We start from the raw sequence: 21,185 nt of genomic DNA on the forward strand, positions 1-21,185 counted from the left end.
TAAGGATTAAGGTTAGGTTTTTGGGTTAAGGTTAGGGTAGGAGTACGGGTTAGGAAAAATACCATTTTGAATGGGACTGAATTGTGTGTCCCCACAATGTTAGGTGTACAAGACTGTGTGTGTGTGTGTGTGTGTGTGTGTGTGTGTGTGTGTGTGTGTGTGTGTGTGGACTGATAGGCAATTACAAAGGTAACCGAGGGTGTAATTACAAAACAACAGTGTTGAAACAATCCCTCCTGATTTATGCTTGCACTCATGTTTCCCCTACTACAGGGCACCCTATTAAAACGATCACTGAAACAAAACACCTACAACTGTCGTATCTCAACAGTGGTTTTTGTGCATACAAATCCGACAGCGAGCAGCAATGCATGATTTGAAACAACACACGATCATCACTGTTGCCTACCACCTGCCTATGGATGCAAATTAGACCAAGATTTATTTTTTAAATTTTAGTAACTTAGCAGACGCTGTTATCCCGACCGACTTGGCATCTAGCAAGGAAGGGTTCTAGTGTGAAGAGACCTGGGTCAAATACTTGTGCTGTGCTTGATTTAGTTGGTCTGGTATAACAATTGAACAAAATAAATGGTCCCAAAAGTGTCAAACTCAAGGTAAATCATTTACAGAGATGTTGATTGGTGGGCTTTGTCCCTGTCAAATAAATGGAATAAAGTGTAGATGAAGTTAGCCCTAGTTAAAACAGTGCTCCATTGCCGGACAAAACTCAAAAATACATCACTTTCTCTTTGGAAAAGCTGAGATAGTCCCGTCTGAAGCCAAATCAAATCTTATTTGTCACATGCGCCCTTAAACAACCATACAGTTTCAAAAAAGAAGAAGTGTTAAGTAAAAAATACAAAATAAAAGTAACAAATAATTCAAAAGCTGCAGTAAAATAAAAGTAGCGAGGCTATATACAGGGGTTACCGGTACAGAGTCAATGTGCGGAGACACCGGTTAATCGAGGTAATTGAGGTAATATGTACATGTAGGTAGAGTTAAAGTGACTATGCATAGGTATTAACCAGAGAGTAGCAACACCATAAAAGAGGGGGGCAATGCAAATAGTCTGGGTAGCCATTTGATTATGGCTTTTGGGTAGAAGCTGTTAAGAAGCCTCTTGGACCTAGACTTGGCGCTCCGGTACCTCTTGCCATGCGGTAGTAGAGGGAACAGTCTATGACTGGGGTGGCTGGAGTAATTAGACAATTTTTAGGGCCTTTCTCTGACACCGCCTGGTATAGAGGTCCTTGTATGGCAGGAAGCTTGGCCCCAGTGATGTACTGGGCCGTACGCACTACCCTCTGTAGGCTGAGCAGTTGCCATATCAGGCAGTGATGCAACCATTCAGGATGCTTCCGATGGTGCAGCTGTAGAACATTTTGAGGATCTGAGGACCCATGTCAAATCTTTTCAGTCTCCTGCGGGGGAATAGGCTTTGTCGTGCCCTCTTCACGACTGTCTTGGTGTGTTTTGACCATGATAGTTTGTTGGTGATGTTGACACCAAGGAACTTCTTTGTCTTGATCACGTTGAGGGAGAGGTTATTATCCTGGCACCACATGGACAGGTCTCTGACCTCCTCCCTATAGGCTGTCCATTGGGTGCACTTCAGTTGGCCACGCAGTGCGCCTCCTCAGACTTTTGATGAAAGTTCGGCAGCCTCTGCCACGCCTTCATGCAGCGTACCAGAGCAGTTCTTTCACTGTCGGAAGAAATGGTCATGAATATTAATATACACTGAACAAAAATATAAACGCAACATGTAAAGTGTTGGTTCCATGTTTCATGAGCTGAAATTTAAAAAAATCCATGAAATGTTCAATACGCATAAAAAGCGTATTTCTCTCAAATGTTGGGCACAAATGTGTTAATATCCCTGTTATTGAGCATTTCTCCTTTGCCAACATAATCCATCCACCTGACAGGTGTGGCATTTCAAGAAGCTGACTAAACAGCATGAGCATTACACAGATGCACCTTTTACAGCGGAAAATAAAAGGCCACTTTAAATATGCAGTTTTGTCACACAACATAATGCCATAGATGTCTTAAGTTCTGAGGGAGCGTGCAATTAGTATGCTGACTGCAGGAATGTCCACCAGAGCTGTTGCCAGAGAATTGAACGTGAATTGTTCTACCATAAGGTGCCTCCAACGTTGTTTTAGAGAATTTGTACGTCCAACAGGCCTCACAACCGCAAGCCACGTGTAACCATGTCAGCCCAGGACCTCCACATCCAGGCTTCATGTCTTAAAGTAATGTACTGTGGTTTCTCTTTGCTTATTTGAGCTGTTCTTGCGATAATATGTACTCGGTATTTTACCAAATAGGGCTATCTTCTGTATCCCACCCCTACCTTGTCACAACACAACTGATTGGCTCAAATTAATTTAGAAGAAAATAAAATCCACAAATTAACTTTTAACAAGGCACACCTGTAAATTGAAATGCATTCCAGGTGACTACCTCATGAAGCTGGTTGAGAGAATGCCAAGAATGTGCAAAGCTGTCATCAAGGCAAAGGGTGGCTACTTTGAAGAATCTCAAATCTATTTAGATTTGTTTAACACTTTTTTGGATACTACATGATTCCATATGCGTTATTTCATAGTTTTAATGTCTTCACTATTATGTCTTCACTTCTACAATGTAGACAATAGTAAAAATTAAGATAAACCATTGAATGAGTAGGTGTGTCCAAACCTTTGACAGGTAATACACACACACACACACACACACACACACACATATATATATATCTATCATACACATATATATATATATATCACACACATACATACATATACACACACATATATATATACATATATACACACACATACATACATATACATACACATATACATACATACATACACATATACATACATATATATACACATATACATACATATACACATACATATATATACACACATATACATACACACACATATATACATACATATATATACACATACACACACACATACGTCTCATCGCTGCAACTCCCCAACGGGCTCAGAAGAGGTGAAGGTGGAGTCATGCGTCCTCCACGCTCCTTAACACCTGCAAGCTTAACCAGAAAGCCAGCTGCACCAATGTGTCGGAGGAAACACTGTTCAAATGGCGACCTGGGTCAGCCCGCAAGCACCCGGCCCTCCACAAGGAGTCGCTAGAGCGCGATGAGCCAAGTAAAGCCCCACCGGCCAAACTTTCCCCTATCCCGGACGACGGGCCAATTGTATCCCTTCCTATGGGACTCCTGGGCACGGCCAGTTGTGGCACAGCCCAGGAATGAACCCGGGTCTGTAGTAACGCCTTAGACCGCTGCGCCACTTGGGAGGCCAAGGCACTAACATATCTAGATGAAGCATAGGTTGTAGACTATTGAATGCCTCTGGTGCACAAGACGAGAAGGCCTTGCCTAATACTGTAAATATCCTGGGGTATGACTGGGTATGGTAACTGTTGGTGAAGGAGACCAAACTACAGAGGTCAAGAGGGAGTTTACCCAAAAGGTATTTGTAGATGAACACACACAAATGTAGCTTTCTGTGCATATAAAGTGAGGTCCAACCCACCATTTGGTACAAGGTGCAAAGATAGGTGAGAGACATGGCATTTGTTATAATGTGCCAAGTAAAGGATGCATGATAAGTCCAGTCTCTGTAAGACAGAGGAGGCTGCATGCATATACAACAAGTCACCATAATCAATTACAGAGAGAAAAGTGGCCTGAAAAAGGTTCTTTCTACCCATAACTGGGAAGCAAGCCTTACTACGAAAATACAAACCCAATTTCAATTTAAGTTTCTCCACAAGAATATTCATATGATCTTTAAAGGACAACTTGTCATCCAACCATATACCTAGGTATATGGATAAGCCACCAGATGTGACAATGCTAAACTTTACCAGTGCGAGCTTTGGTCAAGGTCATGAATGTTGTTATTTTTTTACATTCAAGACCAGTTTGAGACCATAAAGGGACGGAAAAGCAGTCTGGAGCTCTTCAACAGCCTGAACCAGAGAAGGAGCACATGAATATACAGTATGACTATCATCTGCATATAGATGCAACTCTGCTGGTTGCATCCCATTTCCCAGATCATTAATACAAATTGAGAACAATACAGGAGCTAAAATGGAACCCTGGGGCACACCTCTATTAATCTCACAAAAGCTAGACTTCTGATTGTCAGCATATACACATTGTGTTCTGTCAGAATGATAGTTCCTCAACAAATGTACTGCCCTTTCACTGAGACCAATGTCACTGAGTCTAGCTAGCAACAATACATGGTCAACTGAATAAAATGCTTTTGATAAATCGACAAAAAGAGCAGCAATGTTGCTTTTTATCAAGTGCATTTATGATGTAATTTCCCACAGCCATAGCTGCAGTTTTGGTGCTGTACCCTGATCTAAATACAGACTGAACCCTGCTCAGTATGTTCTTTTCAATGATTATAAAACATTTAACTGTGAATTCACTAGGGATTCAGACTTGGCCAGGATAGGGAGTTTGGAGATAGGATGATAGTTATTAGCATCTGAGGGATCACCACCCTTTAGTAATTTGAGGACATTAGCTGATTTCCAAATGCCTTATTGCAATTATAAACTGGTTACCAACGTAATTAGAGCAGTAAAAATAAAGAAATGTTTTGTCATACCTGTGGTATACGGTCTGATATACCACGGATGTCAGCCAAGCAGAATTCATGGTATGAGCCACCCAGTTTATAATATGACATAAAACACAGGGAAAAATGTATGTTGACTGCACTGAGCCTTTAAAGATTCCACCTCAGAAAGGAAAATCCAGATGTCATTCAACATGCAACACATATGCTGCCTCTATGGCAGTGTCCGTGGCATTCCACTGGGCATACATTCAAAGGGCTGTTTCATTCTATCCATCTTTCCATTGCTCATTCATTTAACATCCTGGATATCGTCATTCATACATTACCTTTCAAAAGTTTGGGGTCACTTAGAAATGTCCTTGTTTTTGAAAGAAAAGCAATTTTTTTTGTCTATTAAAATAACTTCAAATTGATCAGAAATACAGTGTAGACATTGTTAATGTTGTAAATGACTATTGTAGCTGGAAATGGCTGATTTTTATGGAACATCTACAGAGGCCCATTGCGTACAGAGGCCCATTATCAGCAACCATCACTCCTGTGTTCCAATGGCACGTTGTGTTAGCGAATCCAATTTTATAATTTTAAAAGGCTAACTGATCATTATGTTAGCACAGCTGAAAACTGTTGTTCTGCTTAAATAAGCAATAGAACCTGCCTTCTTGAGACTATTGGCATTCTAGGCAGAGTTGCAAAGAAAAAGACATATCTCAGTCTGGCCAATAAAAAGAAAAGATTAAGATGGGCAAAAGAACATAGACACTAGACAGAGGAACTGCCTAGAAGGCCAGCATCCCGGAGTCGCCTCTTCACTGTTGATGTTGAGACTGGTGTTTTGCGGGTACTACTTAATGAAGCTGCCATTTGAGGACTTGTGAGGCGTCTGTTTCTCAAACTAGACACTCTAATATACTTGTCCTCTTGTTCAGTTGTGCACTGGGGCCTCCCACTCCTTTTTCTATTCTGATTATAGTCAGTTTGCGCTGTTCTGTGACGGGAGCAGTACACAGCGTTGTACCAGATCTTCAGTTTCTTGGTAATTTCTCACATGGAATAGCCTTCATTTCTCAGAACAAGAATAGACTGACGAATTTCAGAAGAAAGTTCTTTGTTCTGGCCATTTTGAGCCTGTAATCGAACCCACAAAGGCTGGTTCTCCAGATATTCAACTAGTCTAAAGAAGGCCAGTTTTATTGCTGCTTTAAATCAGCACAACAGTTTTCAGCTGTGCTAACAATTACAAAATGGTTTTCTAATGATCAATTAGCCTTTTAAAATTATAAACTTGGATTAGCTAACACAACGGGCCATTGGAACACAGGAGTGATGGTTGCTGATAATTGGCCTCTGTATGCCTACAGTATGTAGATATTCCATTTTTACCAAATCAGCCGTTTCCAGGTTCAATAGTCATTTACAACATTAACAATGTCTACACTGTATTTCTCATCAATTTGATGTTATTTTAAATGGATTTTTTCAAAAACAAGGACATTTATTTCTAAGTGACCCCAAACTTTTGAATGGTAGTGTATTTTATGGCTTTTGAACAAATCAAATCAAATTTATTTATATAGCCCTTCGTACATCAGCTGATATCTCAAAGTGCTGTACAGAAACCCAGCCTAAAACCCCAAACAGCAAGCAATGCAGGTGTAGAAGCACCTCAAGCTCTCTCCATTACAGAATTCCATTTAGGGCCAATCTAAAAAGACTTGAAAGCATATCCAAGAAATAGCTACATTAGATCATTGAAAAAGGATGTTGCTTTTTGCATTTTTCAAGCACAGGCCGAACAAATGCAACATTAAAAATAAATCACAGAAATATTGCGGGACTTTACATAAGAAGTGCTTCAATGAAGCATGTTACGTTCATCTCATAGATACTTTGCATTCCCAGCATTGCACTGCAATTTCTTAAGACTTTCACAGTACTGATACCCTATTCCTACCCAACCCAGCCTATACAACTCATAAAAATTCATACATCCCATTATCTTGCAGACCCTTAATGGTATACTAAGCTCTTCCAGTTTCCAGGGAACCGTTCTGTTCACTCTCCCATCAGGGTGTATTGATTCCCCTTTGTTGCAGGAAGAGCTGAGGCAAGACTTCAGCGCTAGTAATTGGGAGTTAACCATGCATGGAGAGGACATTCTCTCACAAGCAGCCTGGGCAAGAGGGTTCATTTCTTGAACACTGACAAGACCAACAGAGGGAAAAGGACAGAGGTTGAAAGGAAGAGAACAAGAAAGAGTGGGAAGAAAAAAGTACATGATTGAGAGGAGACGTCAGAAGACCAGACAAAGAGGATTGAGAAGTGGGGAAGAGAAGTGGAGAGAATAAGCAACAAGGGAGCAAGAAAGAGGGTTGGAGGGGATAGAGAACCAGACAGAGTGAATAAGCAACTGAGAGGGGGGTACGGAGGAAGGTGGGTAGAGAATTTTAAAAATCTAAATTGAATCTAAGTTATGACTAATGATGACTTGAGGGAGCACCAAGACACTAAGAGGGAAGGCGCGGGGGTAATGGCGCGAGTCGCTGAGGTGATAAAACACCAGGAACAAAGAACACAAATCAAGACCAAACAAATGAAGATCACCGTGTTGATGTAAAAGAGCAAAGCCTTCGCTGGCTATTCGATATCCTTCTGCTCCTTTAAGGACGACCCTGTCGCCTCTTAACATCATTATCTAATAATGAAGGTCTATTTAGCTGCTGGTTTTCAATTTGGCTCCACTGCTGCAACGCAAACCAGGCACTTGTGATCTGTGGTTCCCCATCCAATACACAGAGCGCTGTGCTCGACCGTGCCCTCCAACGATGCTGCTAAAAATACTCTGGCCATTCTTTCCAATGAAAGGGACTCATTAAGTGCAAATCGGAAAACTGAGTACATTTGCTCTATGGGTTAGATTGGAATGGACTCCAGGCTAGGATCACTGGGAGTCGGAGGCCAATGCAAATGGCAGAAAAACATGACTTCTAGGTATCCACAGGGACCAGCGTGGACTCTGATTATATTGCAGTCCCCGCGGCGACCAAAAAACAACCTCAGCAAATGGAAACGTCACCCTGCCCTTTGCCTTTAATGAAAACATGTAAACATCGATCCTCCTGTTTCTGACCAACTCATGAATCTTCAAACCAATAGTCAACCGTAAAGGTGTCTATCGTTCATAAGTTCTTACTTGATCAAACAGGTTTCGAATGACTGTAACTCATCTAGATGCTGCAGCCATACAACACAGATCATACTAATGTGTATAAAAATACAGTGCACGTATTCAATGAATGTAATATGCAAACATTATTAACAAAGGAGTAACTAGAAACTGTGGTAACCGGGGGGGGTGGGGGAGGCGTAGACACAATAATAACTGTAGTCCCTGGATACAGTGAGCTGTAATCACTTCTGCCAACCCTGAGGGTGACATTAATATGATAAGCTCATTATTATCTAATTACTTATTGCACGCCTAACATGCTATTCAACCAACTCTCATTCTACGATGACTGCTAGCATGCTGAGCCTTGTGTATGTGAGCTTTGGATTTGCATTGCAACGCACACGTAAGCTTTTTTTGGGGGGGTGGTTGGACACAGCCGCACACCAAAAACAGATTGTAATCAAAGTACGAATAACAGGTGGTTGCATTAATAACTTCTGATTTATAACATAGTGGAGGATTTGCTGAAATCAAGAAACATGACGTTTTTCACAGCCGTAATGAGTTTTGGGGTTTGAAACAAATGGTGGAAGGCAACAGAGTAGTCCGATGTTAGACGTGACATTTTGCGTGCCTCTCTTTTACACAAGAGTGAGGTGGATTGTTTTACTCGCCTCTCCCTCTGGTCATGGCCGTAGCAGACAACCCATCAGCGCCAGACTACCGTGAGTATGTAACTCGGGGGCCTAGGAATACCTCCGGGAGCAAGGAGCCAGTGAATCAGAGCTGAATCAGACCTGCCAGAAAACCGATATGGATCCAGAAATCAAATCAAATCAAATTTTATTTGTCACATACACATGGTTAGCAGATGTTAATGCGAGTGTAGCGAAATGCTTGTGCTTCTAGTTCCGACAATGCAGTAATAACGAGCAAGTAATCTAACTAACAATTCCAAAAAAAACTACTGTCATACACAGTGTAAGGGGATAAAGAATATGTACATAAGGATATATGAATGAGTGATGGTACAGAGCAGCATAGGCAAGATACAGTAGATGATATCGAGTACAGTATATACATATGAGATAAGTATGTAAACCAAGTGGCATAGTTAAGGTGGCTAGTGATACATGTATTACATAAGGATGCAGTCGATGATATAGAGTACAGTATCAACGTATGCATATGAGATTAACAATGTAGGGTAAGTAACATTATATAAGGTAGCATTGTTTAAAGTGGCTAGTGATATATTTACATCATTTCCCATCGATTCCCATGATTAAGGTGGCTGGAGTAGAGTCAGTGTCATTGACAGTGTGTTGGCAGTAGCCACTCAATGTTAGTGGTGGCTGTTTAACAGTCTGATGGCCTTGAGATAGAAGCTGTTTTTCAGTCTCTCGGTCCCAGCTTTGATGCACCTGTACTGACCTCGCCTTCTGGATGGCAGCGGGGTGAACAGGCAGTGGCTCGGGTGGTTGATGTCCTTGATGATCTTTATGGCCTTCCTGTAGCATCGGGTGGTGTAGGTGTCCTGGAGGGCAGGTAGTTTGCCCCCGGTGATGCGTTGTGCAGACCTCACTACCCTCTGGAGAGCCTTACGGTTGAGGGCGGTGCAGTTGCCATACCAGGCGGTGATACAGCCCGCCAGGATGCTCTCGATTGTGCATCTGTAGAAGTTTGTGAGTGCTTTTGGTGACAAGCCGAATTTCTTCAGCCTCCTGAGGTTGAAGAGGCGCTGCTGCGCCTTCCTCACGATGCTGTCTGTGTGAGTGGACCAATTCAGTTTGTCTGTGATGTGTATGCCGAGGAACTTAAAACTTGCTACCCTCTCCACTACTGTTCCATCAATGTGGATGGGGGTGTTTTTCCTTCAATATCGGACCTCTTACAGTTTTGTGCCAATGGCAGTGAACTGTGGGAAAGGGGTCACGCTGACATTTTAATACTAATTTACATGCTGCCATGCCGAGACATACCATCTTAAATCTAAAAAAAAAAAAAAATGGTCCACTATACATATACAGTTGAAGTCGGAAGTTTACATACACCTTAGCCCAATACACTCAAACTCAGTTTTTCACAATTCCTGACATTTAATCCTAGTAAAAATTCCCTGTTTTAGGCCAGTTAGGATCATCACTTTATTTTAAGAATGTGAAATGTCAGAATAATAGTAGAGAATGATTTATTTCAGCTTTTATTTATTTCATCACATCCCCAGTGGGTCAGAAGTTTACATACACTCAATTAGTATTTGGTAGAATTGCCTTTAAATTGTTTAACTTGGGTCAGATGTTTCAGGTTGCCTTCCAAAAGCTCCCCACAATAAGTTGGATGAATTTTGGCCCATTCCTCCTGACTGAGCTGGTGTAACTGAGGCAGGTTTGTAGGCCTCCTTGCTTGCACACACTTTTCAGTTGTGCCCACAAATCTCTATGGGATTGAGGTCAGGGCCTTGTGATGGCCACTCCAATAACTCAACTTTGTTGACCTTAAGCCATTTTGCCACAACTTTGGAAGTATGCTTGGGGTCATTGTCCATTTGGAAGACCCATCTGCGACCAAGCTTTAACTTCCTGACGTATGTCTTGAGATGTTGCTTCAATATATCTACATAATTGTCCTCCCTCATGATCTATTTTGTGAAGTGCACCAGTCCCTCCTGCAGCAAAGCACCCCCACAACATGATGCTGCCACCTCCGTGCTTCACGTTTGGGATGATGTTCTTCGGCTTGCAAGCCTCCCCCTTTTTCCTTCAAACATAGCGATGGTCATTTTGGCCAAACAGTTATATTTTTGTTTCATCAGACCAGAGGACATTTCTCCAAAAAGTACGATCTTTGTCCCCATGTGCAGTTGCAAACCGTAGTCTGGCTTTTTTATGGCGGTTTTGGAGCAGTGGCTTCTTCCTTGCTGAGCAGCCTTTCTCAGGTTATGTCGATATAGGACTTGTTTTATTGTGGATATAGATACTTTTGTACCTGTTGCCTCCAGCATCTTCACAAGGCCCTTTGCTGCTGTTCTGGGATTGATTTTCACTTTTCGCACCAAAGTACGTTCATCTCTAGCAGACAGAATGCGTCTCCTTCCTGAGTGGTATGACGGCTGCGTGGTCCCATGGTGTTTATACTTGTGTGCTATTGTTTGAACGTGGTACCTTCAGGCATTTGGAAATTGCTCCCAAGGATGAACCAGACTTGTGGAGGTCTGCAATTTATTTTCTGAAGTATTGGCTGATTTCTTTTGATTTTCCCATGATGTCAAGCAAAAAGGCACTGAGTTTGAAGGTAGGTCTTGAAATACATCCACAGGTACACCTCCAATTGACTCAAATTATGTCAATTAGCCTATCAGAATCTTCTAAAGCCATGACATTTTATGGAATTTTCCAAGCTGTTTAATGGCACAGTCAACTTAGTGTGTGTAAACTTCTGACCCACTGGAATTGTGATATAGACATTTCCACTTCACAATAGCAGCAGCTCTAGCAGGGCAGAAATTTTACAAACTAAATTGTTGGAAAGGTGGCATCTTATGACGGTGCCACATTGAAAGTCACTGAGCTCTTTAGTAAGGCCATTCTACTGCTAATGTTTGTCTATAGAGAATGCATGGCTGTGTGCTTGATTTTATGCACCTGTCAGCAACGTGTGTGGCTGAAATAGCAAAATCCACTAATTTGAAGCAGTGTCCACATACTTTTGTATATATAGTGTAGCTCTCACCTCTGATAGTGGAATTTGTCCTACTTTACTTTCTCGACTGCAGACAGTCTGCAGCTAGGGGGTGTCTGAACATTTTCAGTCAGACTGAAATCTAGTTATGATGCGACCTGGACAGTGAAGCTGCTTTGGGATATTTTTGCCTCGGAATGTCTGAAGAACCATGTCGGCTCTATGGACTGCAATTTCAAGAACATTAGGGCAAGAAAGTTTAACGAGATACTAACATGCTGCAAGCAACAAAATATCCAATTGAGACTTCATGGGCCGGTTTCCCTAAAATAGTAAGAATAGGCTTAATCTGAGTCCGGGAAAATTATGTTTTGATATAATATATGTATGACATCACATGAAAACCATTACTATAGATCTTGATTCTCTGCACAACCAGTAATATGTAGCCACAATACACACACTGAACAGTGCCTTCGGAAAGTAGTCATTCCCCTTGACTTTTTCCACATTTTGTTACGTTACAGCCTTATTTTAAAATGGATTATATAAAAATCCTCAGCAATCTACACGCAATACCCCATAAAGACAAAGTAAAAACAGGTTTAGAAATTTTTGCAAATGTATTAAAAATAAAAAACAGAAATACCTTATTTACATAAGTTTTCAGACCCTCTGCTATGAGACGCATAATTGAGCTCAGGTGCATCCTGTTTCCATTGATCATTCTTGAGATGTTTCTACAACTTGATTGAAGTCCACCTGTGGTAATTTCAATTGATTGGACATGATTTGGAAAGGCACACACCTGTCTATATAAGGTCCCACAGTTGACAGTGCATGTCAGAGCAAAAACCAAGCCATGATGTCGAAGGAGTTGTCCGTAGAGCTCCGAGACAGGATTGTGTTGAGGCACAGATCTCAGTAAGAGTACCAAAACAATGTGGCAGCATCGAAACTCCAAGAACACAGTGGCCTTCCCTATTCTGAAGTTTGGAATCACCAAGACTCTTCCTAGAGCTGTCCACCCGGTCAAACTGAGCAATCGGGGGAGAAGGACCTTGGTCAGGGAGGTGACCAACAACCCGATGTTCACTCTGACAGAGTTCCAGCGTTCCTCTGGAGATGGGAGGTTTTTTCGGAAGGACAACTATCTCTGCAGCACTCCACCAGTCAGGCCTTTATGGTTGTGTGGTCAAACGGAAGCCACTCCTCAGTAAAAGGCACATGAAAGCCTGCTTGGAGTTTGACAAAAGGCACTTAAAGGACTCTCCGACCATGAGAAACAAGATTCTCTGGTCTGATTGAAACCGAGATTGAATTCTCCGGAATGCCAAGAGTCACGCCTGAAGGAAACCTGGCACCATCCTTACAGTGAAGCATGGTTGTGGCAGCATCATGCTGTGGGGATGTTTTTCAGTGGCAGGTATTGGGAGACTAGTCAGAGAAAGATGAACGAAGCAGAGTACAGAGAGATCTTTGATGAAAACCTGCTCTAGAGAGCTCAGGACCTCAGGCTGGGGGCGAGTCTCTGAATGTCCTTGAGTGGCCCAGCCAGAGGCCGGACTAGAACTCGATCGAACATCTCTGGAAATAGCCGTGCAGGGGACACTCCGCCTACAACCTGATAGAGCTTGAGGGGATCTGCAGAGAAGAATGGGAGAAACTCTCCAAATGCAGGTGTGCCAAGCTTATAGCCTCATACCCAAGAAGACTTGAGGTTGTAATCACTGCCAAAGGTGCTTCAACAAAGCTTTGAGTAAAGGGTCTGAATACTTAAGGTAAATGTAATACTCTTTATTTTATTTATTTTTTAAACCTGTTTTTGCTTTGTCATTATGGGGTATTGTGTGTAGATTGATGAGGGGGAAAAACAATTTAATCAATTTTAGAATAAGGTTGTAACGTAACAAAATGTGGAAAAAGTCAAGGGTTCTGAATACTTTCGGGAATGCACTGTAGTGGGGGATGACAATACAATCATATTGTTACGCAACAGTTATTTTACACTGTACAAGCAACAGTTCCAGAACACAAAATGGCCTTGTGTTAGGGTGTAGACCAGGAGTCTATGAAAGGCATAACATCACAGAGCATATCCTTTGAGAAGTGGCAACAGCACACCCCAGATTCTGCCACCACACACTCAAAATAAATATACATACTAGGAAATGGACCGTCCTGGGAATGCACACAGAGGTGCACCTTCGCTCACATGTAAACACACACTGATGCACACTCAAACACAAAGATACACACAATCCCCCGCCAAACAGGCTGTACTTTGTAGCAGACATGAGCAGAAGAATCAGTATCAGCAATGTCCTAAGCTTTGGGCTGGATCCAACACTTGCAAATATCTCTCCCTTACAAGCAACTTCCCATGAACATGTCTTATGCTGAATCGTCAACATTTAGCTCCGAAAGTATATTAGAACATCACTGAGGCTCTTCATGGAGGCAACATGTCAACATTTCTCTCACTTTACAATACGGAAGAGTAAGGAGAGGAAATGTTAGTCTCGACGGAATTCAAATTGATTTGGTTAAATAAAATTACTTGAAATCAATGAAGGATCACAACCTCTTTCAACAGAATCCAGGGACCTGGACACCTCTTTAGAGAGACTAAAGTTAGTCTGTCTAAGGAAACTTTCCCCAGGTAACGGATCCAATAACAAACAACAAAACAGGAGGGAAATAGGCGTGAATGTTCTGGAATCAGCGCCAGGTATTTGAGCCTGTCCGGCTGAAAATGGATGATGCATTACCGGAGCTGCCGCAGGTGACAGCTGAATGCTCAGGGGCCCATCCGACCGGAGAGGGGGAGAGAAACTGAGGAAATATCTACCTCTGATCTGGAGCAAACGGAAGATTTACAGCACGCTGTCTGTAGCGAAGGGAGGGGCATCGGCTGCATAGAAGAGAAAATGTACAGGAGAGACTTGGAACACTTGTGCAGAGAGTGTTGCCTCAAGGTCTGGGGGGGGGATATTGACAAGATAAAGGATTGGCTCTGAAATGAGGCCCGCTAAGGAGTAACCGCGTGAATCGTGCAGCTTTGGAAAACCTAACTGGACTTGATTGATACTTTGGTGAATAGTCTCTTTTTCTCTTCCTCTCTCCATCATAAACAATGCATTCTAGAAGGCAGATGTGTAAGTGTTTCCCTCCGTGCTCACAACAGATAAATCGTTGCAGTTTCGTTTTATGGCCAGAGAACCTGTACGATTCAGATTTGTTTTCCTTCTGTTCTCTAAGGCTGAGCACTGCTGAAAAATTCAAGGACCCTGCTCTGCCAAGGTGCTAACATAGAACGTGTACCATGAATTTAAATTCAACCGCAGTCCTACTGTAGCTATTCTAGTCGCCATAACCTTAAGGGTCGGAAAGGTTTTGCCCACATTGAAACATGTAATGTTAATCTATCATTGTTCATCATCCACATGAATAAACCAGACCTCAACACTCATATGCTAGTTGCCAGTAAAATAAGACAATATACACGTATATAAGCCATTATATACAGTATGGTGCCATACTGCACTGCAGGCCTATGTATAGAGATATCATCTCGGTGACTAACAGAGAGCATGCATGGACTGTTCCTTGAAAGTAAAGTGATCAACAAAGCAATGGCGTTGAGACTATTCTAGAACAATTAACAACTCGATTAAAATCCTATGCGGTAATATGTTTCATCTATCCTTCTACTACCTGATCATCCCAGTGATGCGGTCATTGGTCTGGTCAAAACACTTATAGATGTTAATTACGTCAAGTCGTAAATCATTTGCCGCTGCAGATTTTGATTCAGCAATGGGTTGACTGAGGTAGAAATGCTTTTCTGGCTCCAATGGTTGAATGATAGTGTACTACTTCATATGTTTGATGGCACTTCTTGTGTCGTCTCATCATCGTCTTGATTCACTGTTGGCTGCTGTACCCCTCAGCAGATGTTTTCAGGCTAAATACAATGTCTTTACTTTCCATGACCACCAGCAGCAGCATTGGTGGTATACTATACAGTAAGTCACTCTAAAAGAAAAGGGAAAAGGGTCAGTGTACATTTAACATTATCCCATTTCCAAAAGGCTAATATAAAATATCAACATCTCTGAGATTGAGTAGATTATGCTAAATAACTGATTAAAGATGTGGGACAAGATGTGGGCCTGGTTTGGTTACAAATCAACTGTAATATCTTATGTTTCACCGAGTCGTGGCTGAACGACGATACGATAATATACAGTTGGCTGGGTTTTCTGTGCATCGGCAGGACAGAACAGCTCCGTCTGTAAAACAAGGGGTGTCTATTCGTCAATAACAATTCGGTGCGCAATATTAAGGAAGTCTTGAGATATTGCTCGCCTGAGGTAGAGTACATTATGATCATCCAGAAGTGGCGCTCCTAGTGGCCAGAGACTTTAATGCAGGCAAACTTAAATCAGTTTTCCCTCATTAACAGCATGTCACGTGCAACCAGAGGGAAAAAAACTCTAGATCACCTTTATTCCACACACAGAGATGCATACAAAGCTCTCCCTCGCCCTCCATTTGGCAAATCTGACCACAATTCAAACCTCTTGATTCCTGCTTACAAGCAAAAACTAAAGCAGGATATACCAGTGACTCGCTCAATACGGAAGTGGTCAGATGACGCGGATGCTACGCTACGGGAACTGTTTTGCTAGCACAGACTGGAATATGTTCAGGGATTCATCCAATGGCATTGAGGAGAATACCGCCTCAGTCATCAATAAGCGCATCGACGACGTCGTCCCCACAATGACCGTATGTACATATCCAAACCAGAAGCCATGGATTACAGGCAACATCCACACCGAGCTAAAAGACCAGAGCTGCCACTTTCAAGGAGCGAGACACTAATTTGGAAGCTTATAAAACATCCTGCTATGCCCTCAGACAAACCATCAAACAAGCTTAAATACAGGACTAAGACTGAATCCTACTAAACCGGCTCTGACGCTCGTCGGATGTGGCAGGACTTGCAAACTATTAGAGACTACAAAGGGAAACCCAGCCGCAAGCTGCCCTGTGACGCAAGCCTACCAGACGAGCAAAATGCCTTTTATGCTCACTTCGAGACAAGCAACACTGAAGCATATGAGAGCACCAGCTGATCCGGACGACTGTGAAATCACGCTCTCCATAGCCAATGTAAGCAAGACCTATAAACAGGTCAACATTCACAAGGCCGCGGGGCCAGACAGATTACCAGGATGAGTACTCAGGTCATGCGCGGACCAACAGGCAATTGTTTTGACATTTTCAACCTCTCCCTGACCGAGTCTAATACCTACATGTTTCAAACAGACCACCATAGCCCCTGTGCACAAGAAAGCAAAGGCAACCTGCCTAAATGACTACCGCCCCAAAGCACTCACGTCGGTAGCCATGAAGTGCTTTGAAAGGCTGGTAATGGCTCACATAAACACCATCATCCCGGAAACCCTAGACCTACTCCAATTCGCATATCGCCCCAAGAGATCCACAGATGACGCAACCCCAATTCCACTCCACACTGCCCTTTCCCACCTGGACAAAAGGAACACCTATGTGAGAATGCTGTTCATTGACTACAGTTCAGCGTTCAACAACATAGTGCCCACAAAGCTCATCACTAAGCTAAGGACCCTACTAAACACATTCCTCTGCAACTGGATCCTGGACTTCCTGAAGGGCCACCCCCAGGTGGTAAGGGTAGGCAACACCACATCTGCCACACTGATCCTCAACACGGGGGCCAATCAGGGGTGCGTGCTCAGTCCCCTCCTTTACTCCCTGTTCATCCACGACTGCGTGGCCAAGCACGACTCCAACACCATCATTGCTGACAACACAAAAGTGGTAGCCCTGATCACCGACAACGATGAGACAGCCTATAGGGAGGAGGTCAGAGACCTGACAGTGTGGTGCCAGGAGAACAACCTCTCTTCAACATGAGCAAGACGAAGAAGCTGATCGTTGACTACACTACTCCCTACTCCCTACTACTCCACTACTGTCCTGTCACATCGACGGGACAGTAGTGGAGCAGGTTGAGAGTTCCAAGCTCCTTGGTGTCCACATCACCAACAAACTATCATGGTCCAAACAGGGCACAGACTCCAGTCAGACTCCAGTCATAGAGCGTTCTCCCTGCAGACTCCAGACTCCAAACAGACTCCAGTCATAGACTGTTCTCCCTGCTACCGCAAGGCAAGTGGTACCGGAGCATCAAGTCTAGGTCCAAAAGGCCCCTTAAAGGTTTCTAACCCTAAGCTATAAGACTGCTGAACAATTAATCAAACAGCCACCCAGACTACTCAAATTGACCCCTTTGTTTTTACACTGCTGCTACTCTCTGTTTATTATCTATGCATAGTCACTTTAACCCTACCTACATGTACGAATTACCTCGACTAACCTGTACCCCCGCACATTGACTTGGTACCGGTACCCCCTGTATATCGCCTCCTTATTGTTATTTTATTATGTTCCTTTTAATTAATTTTTTACTTTGGTTTATTTAGTAAATATTTTCTTAACTCTATTTCTTGAACTGCATTGTTGATTAAGGGGTTGTAAGTAAGCCTGTTGTATTCGGCGCCTGTGACAAATACAATTTGATTTGAACAGGTCTACACCAAATGTGCAAATAACTACCAGATAGCCATTTTCCATCATTTGTATTTTATTATTGTAGATAAAGCACCACACCAATCCATAGGGCTTCTTACAAATCAATACTAGTATTGATCAAATGTATCATACTGGCACTTGACATACTCCATTTAATTACGTGAACACTTTGCGTTGTCAGAATCCCCTTTTTAATGCAACCAATGGGGATTGGAGGTTTAGAGAAAGAGGCAATGCACACTTAAAACATCTGTACTGGATTTAAGATGTTAATAACATTTTGGTTTGCTGGAGTCAGCGAGCTTACAGCAATTGGGCTTCCTCCAACGGGAATTAAAGCTGCTCGATTTATCCATAGCTATTCATAATTAACTAGTTAGGCGGTATCTGTCAATAGAGGGAGTAATGCCAGAAAAGACTAACTACACCATAAGCAGATTCTAAAAGGAAAGCTCAAAGGCCTGTTTTACTGGTATATCCACACACCTGAAACAAGTTAACCTTTATCAGGCTTCAAAACACAAATGACTGCAAAAAATGTTTTTAATTTAGGCCTATATTATCCACCTATTTGTAAAATGAAAGGCCAGAACAATGCTACTATGAGCAAATAACATCTATGCTTCAATGAATACCTGTTGGTATGGAAACAAATATGCGCTTGGAGGAGAGGAGATGATCCTCTCTCTACGCTCCATACCTCCCATGGTGACTGACCACATCATTGAGTGGTGTAATTGAGTGGAAAATACCATCCTACACCCTGCCCGTCGGTGGAGCACACTTTTGACATCTCGCTGCGACGCTGCCCATTGGTGGAGAACACCTATAATGATATCTCCCCAAGATCAGCAAGAACGCGCCGGAGCACTTGTTGTTGTTGACCAAGTTGACCATGGCCACAACCAGATGTTTGTAGCCAACCAAATCCAGTCATGTACTGAACCGCTAAACTCCCCAATGCTGACATGTCTTCTACATGTATAAATGTATTATATGTTATTTCTATATATATATATATTCCTGAGCATTTGCAATGAGTATGGAGCAGCTACTCATTTAAGTACATGCCGTGACTTTCTCGATACAAATAAAAAACAACTCGGTACAATTGTTTTTGTAATGATCGGTACTTTTGTCTCACGTGATTGAGAGGATCACGTCTGTATATCAGACCATCCCTTTCATAGCGTGAAGAGCAGAGTGCCTGCTCCACCTACTCATTCCTTGCTAGAGCTGTCTGGGCTGCATTGTTAGCTCCCAACTTGAATAATCTTGAAATATTAAGACTGTTCATTACTGTTCGCAAAACAATGTCAATGCAGTTTAGCATACTTTTACAATGTAAGATGATACCAGTAGCTTCCAGCTTTAATAGTAGGCTAACTATTAATTCACTTCTTTGTCTCCCTCGCTTTCCATCTGATTTCCACTAGATTCCATAGCTACAAAGTCTGATTCCACAGCCACATTCAACCCTGCTAATGATGTCATTACTTTCTTAAATATACAGCACACACTTTTATAAAATATGAGATCGCTTCTTCAACACAATTGCTGTTGATCAGTACAATAAAATAATGTTCTACTAGCAGTTGCCAATAACATAAGTCCTAAATGGAAGGGATTGTTTGTCATCAGTAGCTCCATTAAATCAGGTAAAACAAGCAAAATAACTCAATGCATGCACACACTCCTATTGAATAATATGCATTCACCTCTATTATGAATAGACCCAGTTTATCAATAGAGATTTACCATTCAAATAAATTATAACCATGATGTTGTTTTGTAGTTAGATTGGTCAAACTGTCAAATTGATTTTATGATTGAATAATTGATTCATTAATGCATACATGGATGTCTTAATTAACAACAAAAAAGTTCAACTGTAATGATATTGAACTCAAAAGATGCCCAACAATTGAACAGAGCAGTAGCTGAGTATCTGTCTGGATCAAGTGCCCTTCTGTGACTTTGGCTAATACACCTTTCTTTTTGTTGTGGTATCGTTTTTGAATCGAATTTCGTGACTGTATCGTGATACAAAACCTGGTATCGTTGTCAAAATTCTGGTATCGTGACAACACTATCTCGCACACGTCGCGACTGGCGAGACAATGAACCTCTGAGGCAGCCAAATGAATGTACTAAAAAAACAGGGATATTATGTATCCTAGCCCAGAGAGACCATAGAGAGTTGACAATGTACTCCGGTCGTTACAAAAGCCAGTGTCTTCATAATACATGAAAATCAACTGACTGACTGAATGATAGGTATAAACAAACACACCCTTTCATGAATAATGTATACAAGCACATTCTATGAATACTGTATGATTACAGTATCTATAGATCATGTTATATCCACATGCTACTACAGGTAACCTTTATTCTGTGTGTAACTCGTCACATCTTAATGCGCTGTAATCCAATATAATCCAATGTCATCTCTTTAAATCTCATTGGTTCACCATCAGTCCAATCACCAAAGCTCAGACCTGAGAGTTCAGGTAGTACTGAAGTTACAATCAGTCTATTAATATAGTCACAGTTTTACAAATCACACCTAAATCATGCGAACAAGGAAGTTAGTTTGGGAATTATTTTCCTGATGCAGTATGGCTGTATAATTTACCTGTCGAGGTTCGCTGAGGAGCCAGCAAACACATTGACCAAGGTCACTTTGCAACTTGATTAATATATTCACGAGAATTAAACTTCAGTCACTTTTAATGACCAAGAATACGCTTCACCCATGAATAAACTCTGTGGCTCATACACTGGAACAAACAGGGTGACAAATTCAAGAAAGTAGCATAACATATAGGCTACTGCATAGAAAGTAAAACGCTATAAGTGTTCAATAAATCAATTACAGCCAGGTATGACAGAAGGTTGTGTTGTCACAGCCGTAACGATGCACAGATTGATCTGTAACAAAACAATCAAAATGCATCATAATCGGGCTTCTTTGACGAAGCTGTGTAAACGGTCCTCAATGACTAACGTCCCATTTGTGCGGT

General features: G+C 42.0%; 1 protein-coding gene across 2 annotated transcripts in view; it reads right to left on the reverse strand.

The window, feature by feature from the left end:
• Window positions 1-21,185, reverse strand: part of LOC112214699 (Kv channel-interacting protein 4) — a 250,084-nt gene that overhangs the window by 151,992 nt on the left and 76,907 nt on the right. The window lies entirely within an intron of this gene.

Source organism: Oncorhynchus tshawytscha, linkage group LG15 (genome assembly GCF_018296145.1).
Source record: "Oncorhynchus tshawytscha isolate Ot180627B linkage group LG15, Otsh_v2.0, whole genome shotgun sequence".
NCBI lineage: Eukaryota > Metazoa > Chordata > Actinopteri > Salmoniformes > Salmonidae > Oncorhynchus > Oncorhynchus tshawytscha.